Source organism: Cebus imitator, unplaced genomic scaffold (genome assembly GCF_001604975.1).
Source record: "Cebus imitator isolate Cc_AM_T3 unplaced genomic scaffold, Cebus_imitator-1.0 Scaffold53, whole genome shotgun sequence".
Classification (NCBI taxonomy): Eukaryota; Metazoa; Chordata; class Mammalia; order Primates; family Cebidae; genus Cebus; species Cebus imitator.
Genome location: NW_016107368.1, coordinates 5,649,295 through 5,654,964, shown reverse-complemented (window position 1 = coordinate 5,654,964; position 5,670 = coordinate 5,649,295). Strand labels below are relative to the sequence as shown.

At 41.9% G+C, this 5,670-nt stretch overlaps 1 protein-coding gene across 5 annotated transcripts in view; it reads right to left on the bottom strand.

Annotated features, from left to right (window-relative positions):
* Positions 1 to 5,670, bottom strand: part of ROR2 (receptor tyrosine kinase like orphan receptor 2) — a 225,836-nt gene that overhangs the window by 60,264 nt on the left and 159,902 nt on the right. The window lies entirely within an intron of this gene.

The following is a 5,670-nucleotide window of genomic DNA, read 5'->3' as shown; positions in this document are numbered from 1 at the left end:
AGGGAGGGAGGCTCCTGTACTCAGTACTTTCCAGCATCTCCCCATTTGCTCAGAGTGGAAGCTAGCTCCCTTCTCTAGCCCTACACACATGGACATGCATACACACACACACAAACAAACACACACACACACACACACACACACACACCCATTTGCTCCTGGGCTGGCCTCTACTCCTCCTCTCTCCCTCCCTCAGCTCCAATTCCAGCTCCTCTCCTGCAGTTTGCATTTGTTCTTCCCTCTGCCTGGAAAATGCTTCCCTGTATGTGCATGTGGCTCGCCGCCTCACTTGTTTCAGGGTCCCTGTGCGTATAGTTTGCCCCTCACTTTGTTTCAGGCCCCTGTTTCAGTGTTAGCTCCTACACAAGGCCTCCCCTGGACAACCTGAAGACTACTCAGCCCTGCTCTCAGACTATGGCTTCCTTGCTGTATTTCTTTCCGGATCACTGTGTGTGTGTGCACCTGCATCTGGTTCACTGTCTGTCTTTGCATCAGAATGCAAACTCCACACTGGCAGAGTCTAGGTGATGGTCGCCTGTCCTGCCCTGGAACAGAGCCCATGATGCACTAGGCACTCGAAAAATATCTGATGAGTAAACAAATACTTGGGTGACCAGGCACCAGCATGTTCATTTTGTACGAGGAGTCTCTGAGCTTCGGCTCAGTCTGAAGGCTGGGGCCAGGACTCCTATCTGCTCCAGATGTGGGACGGTGCCTGCTATACCAGAGGCAGATGACAATGTCACGGTTCAGAGCCCCTGGGACACAGCTCTGTGGCCCTTGAGATCTGCTGCAGAGCACGGGTCCCTCTCCCTCCACAGCGCTAGAGAGCACTGACCTGCTCCACTGCCTTCAAACCTGAAATGCCTCGAAATTCTCCAGGAAGTCTGGCAGGCCCAAGGTTCCACAATCTCTCTGACCACAGCCCCTTTTAAATGTGCATATATATCTTTACAGCTCCAAAGAAACTCCCATAACTTTAAAACTCTACCATATGCTACTCAACCATAGAAAGAGTCAACGGATACAACAAGATACAGACAACAGAAGCATCTCCAATACATTTCACTAACTGAAAGAAGCCAGACTCAAAAGGCAATGTGGCTGGCACCAGAGGCTCATGCCTATAACCCCGGCACTTAGGGAGGATCACTTGAGCCCAGGAGTTCAAGACTAGCCTAGGTAACATGGAGAGACCCTGTTTCTACAAAAAAAATAAATAAATAAAAGTCAGGTGTGGCGTGCACTTGTGATCCCTGATGCTCCAGAGGCTGAGGTGAGAGGCTTGCTTGAGCACGGGAGGTTGAGGCTGCAGTGAGCCATGATCATGCCACTGCACTCCAGCCTGGGCAATGGAGCAAGACTCTGTCTCAAGATAAATAAATCCACAAACAAACAAACAGGCAGTATACTAGAGAATCCACTTCCAGAGTGGTAGCATGATATCCAGGATGAACTTGCTCTCTGCTGACACCAATGAAAATATGAAGCGAAAACTGTCTATGCAAGGGAATGTGCTGAACCTTGATAAGAAGGTGGGTCTGTGACCAGTTAACCTGGGCTACTCCCACTGCTCCTCCCTCCCCAGCTCAGTGGCAAAGTAGTCAAGGCCACCAACCTCTCAGACCACAAACAGACTCTCCACTCTTGCAGCTCTGTGAAAAGCCCTGGCCCCATAACACAGCCAACATTTGTCTGGACTTGTAGCTCTCTGGGAAATCTCTAGATTTGCCTCAGAGCTCAGCTGAGGGTGAAGGGGTAGAGAAGGTGGCAGATGGCAGACACCCCTGGGGCATTATGAAAACAACAGCAAACTGCTGGCAACCTCAGCTGCCTAGCGCTGACTACAACTGCAGTCAATGTGAGCCTGACACTGAATTTAAAAGGACATCCTGAAGAATTGGAGGACCTAGGGAACTTCAAAAGCTCTGACACATTCCCAGGGAAGGGAAGAGGCTGTACGCATGCCCAGAAAAGACCTGGGAAAAGAGAGGACACCATAGTCATTCTTCTCTGTGACCATGTGACCCTGTGCAATCAGGAAATGAAAGCAAAATCCGTCTTATAAACTCCCTGAAGCTGGACAGCATGCCGTCTCATACAGATCCCCTCGATGAAAGGTGTCAGAAACAGGCAAGGCATGTATGGAAAGGAAACCTGATTATTTACTGGCTAACATACAATTATACTGGCTGCAATGTGACCCCACAGAATCCAGGATTTAAAAATAGAGGCTGGGCGCAGTGGCTCACACCTGTAATCCAAGCACTTTGGGAGGCTGAGGCGGGCAGATCACTTGAGATCAGGAGTTCAAGACCAGCCTGGCCAACATGGTGAAACCCCATCTCTATGAAAAATACAAAAATTAGCTGGTGTGGTGGTGGGCACCTGTAATCCCAGCTACTCAGGAGGCTGAGGCAGGAGAATCACCTGAATCCAGGAGGCTGCAGTGAGCCAAGATCAGACCACTGCACTCCAGCCTGGGCAACAGAACAAGACTCTGTCTCAAAAATACACAAATACACAACTTTAAAAATTAGCAGATAACTCAATGGTCACACATTACAGGAAATACAAGAACCAGAGAACTAGTAAAGGAAAGCTGCTAAACTAACAGAAACAAGGAAAATACCACCAACCAACAAACGAGAAAGAAAAAACACAGCAGCAGCAACAAACTTTGAAGGGTATGGGGATTTGCTATCTGAATTGTCCAGTTTTTAACAGCGAATTACAAGATATGCCAGGAAACAAGAAAGTATGCCACATGCACAAAATGGGGGGAAAAGGTCGCCAACAGAAAATGTCCCTAAGGGGCCAAGATTTTGGACTTAACAAACACTTTATCAGCACCACATGCTAACCAACTGAGATAACCGGCCACACGATGAAGACTTTAAATAAGATGCTATAAATATGTTCAAAAAACTAAAGAAAAGAATCTCTAAAGAATTTTAAATTACAGTAACTTTATCTTCCTAAATACAGAATAGCAATAAGGTAATTAAAAGCATCAAACAGAAATTCTGGAGTTTAAAGTGCAACAAGTGAAATCCACCAGACAGACTCAACAACAGACTTGAACTGGCAGAAGAAGGAATCAGTGAACTGGAAGGCAGGTCAGTAGAGATTATCTAGTCTGCAAAGAAAAAAGAATGAAGAAAAATGAACAGAGCCAAAGAGATCTGTGGGGCACTATCAAGAATATCAACACATACATACTAGGAGTCCAAAAAATACTTGAAGAAAACATAACTGAAAACTTACCAAATTTGATAAAAATATTAATTTACACATTTGAGAAACTCAAAGAACTCCAAGTTGGATAAAATCTAAGATATCCACAACCAGGCACATCACAGATTGCTGAAAGACGGAATCTTAAAAGCAGCAAGAGAAGCAGTTTATCTCGGAAGAGGGATCTTCAATAATGTTAAGAGCTGGCTTCTCATCAGAACCCAGGGAGACAACACAACCATTGAAATTTCAATAAAAAATTCAATATCCAGGCTGGGCGTGGTAGCTCACACCTGTAATCCTAACACTTTGGGAGGCCGAGGTGGGTGGATCACCTTAGGTCAGGAGTTCAAGACCAACCTGTCCAAAATGTTGAAACTCCATCTCTACTAAAAATACAAAAATTAACCAGGCATGGTGGTGGGCACCTGTAATCCCAGCTACTTGGGATGCTGAGGCAGGAGAATCGCTTGAACCTGGGAGGTGGACGTTGCAGTGAACCAAGATCATACCACTGCACTCCAGCCTAGGTGACAGAGCAAGGCTCTGTCTCAAAAAAAAAAAAAAAAAGAATTCAATATCCAGCTAAACTCTTCTTCAGAAATGAAGGACAATCTAAAAAGGTTGATCATAGAAGTAGAGCAGCTACTAGAGGTTGAGTAGGACAAGGAGAAGGGAGGATTGGAGGACGTTGGTCAATGGGTACAAAGTTACATTTACAGTGAGTTCTGGTGAGCCACAATGTAATGTCTACTTCACAATAGCTAGAAAAGAAGTTTTTGAATGTTGTCACCACAATGAAATAATAAATATTTAAAGTGATGGACATGATAGTTACCCCAATTTGATTATTATAAAATGCATACATGCACTGAAACATCAGATTGTGACTCATAAAAATGCAAAATTATTGCATCAATTTTACATAAAAATTAAATTTTAAAAATGAGAAAATCTATTATTAACAGACTACCCTATAAGAAACAGTCAAGAGTCATTCCAGATGAAATAAAAGACCACTAGATAGGAATTTTATTCACATGAAGAAATAAATAAAAGAGTACCGGTAAAGGTAACTAAGCAGGTACTATGAAAGACAGGATAAAAATATTTCTTTGTAATTCTTGTATTCACTTATTTGTTTTAAAAAACTACCACATTAAGCCCTAATTATAAGGCTGTGTTGATGGACTAATAGCACATAAGATATAATGTCTATGACACTAATAGTTCAAAAGAGAGGGAAGGATATTTTGGGAAGAGAAGCAAGATATTTTGGAGAAATATAAAAGATACAAAATAAAAAACATAAAAGAGAAGCAAGATATTTTGAAGAAAAATTTTTACTACCAAAATTTAGTATTAATCCATATTAGATTTTTAAAAATTTAATTTCAGATACAGCCACTGAGAAAATAACCCCAACAAATATATATAAACAAATGATAAGGGAATTTAAAAAGTATACTAAGAACTATCTAATGCACACAAGGGCAGAAATAGAGAAATTTTTAAAAAGACATAATTATGGAATACAGAAAACAAGTAACAAAATGGTAGAAGAGAAGCATACCATATTGGTAAGCAAATTAAATGTAAGTGGGTAAAAAGGCAAATCAAAACACCAAGATTGGCAAAAGGGATTTTTTTAAAAATTACCCAAATATATGCTGCTTACAAGCAACACACTTCCAATTCAAAAACACTAATAGGTTTAAAAGATGTATCATAAAAGCCAGGCACAGTGGCTCACGCCTGTAATCCCAGCACTTTGGGAGGCTGAGGCCGGTGGATCACAAGGTCAAGAGTTCAAGACCAGCCTGATCAACACAATGAAACCCTATCTCTACTTAAAAAAAAATTAAAAATACAAAAATTAGCTGGGCATGGTGGCATGCACCTGTAATCCTAGCTACTCAGGAGGCCGAGGCAGGAGAATATCTTGGACCCAGAAGGTGAAGACTGCAGTGAGCTGAGATTGCACCACTGCACTCCAGCCTGGGTGACAGAGCAAGACTCCATCTTTAAAAAAAAAAAAAAGAGAGATGTATTGTAAAACAACCACCATAAGAAATCTGGAGTGGCTACACTGGTATCACACAAAATAAACTATAGTCATGTGCTCCATAACTACGAACCACATGTAAAACAGTGTTCCCATAAGATTACAATGGAGCTGGAAAATTCCTGTTGCCTAGCTATATTGTAGTGTGATGCATTACTCACAGGTTTATAGTGATGTTCTCTAAGCAAACCCACTGCTCTGCCAGTCATATAAAAGCACAGCACATACAATTATGTACAGTACCTAATACTTGATAATGACAATAGGGGACTATGTTGTTAGTTTATGTACTTACTATATTATACTTTTATCCTCATTTTATAGCTTACTCCTACTTTTTTTTTTTTTCTTTTTTTTTTTTTTTTTTT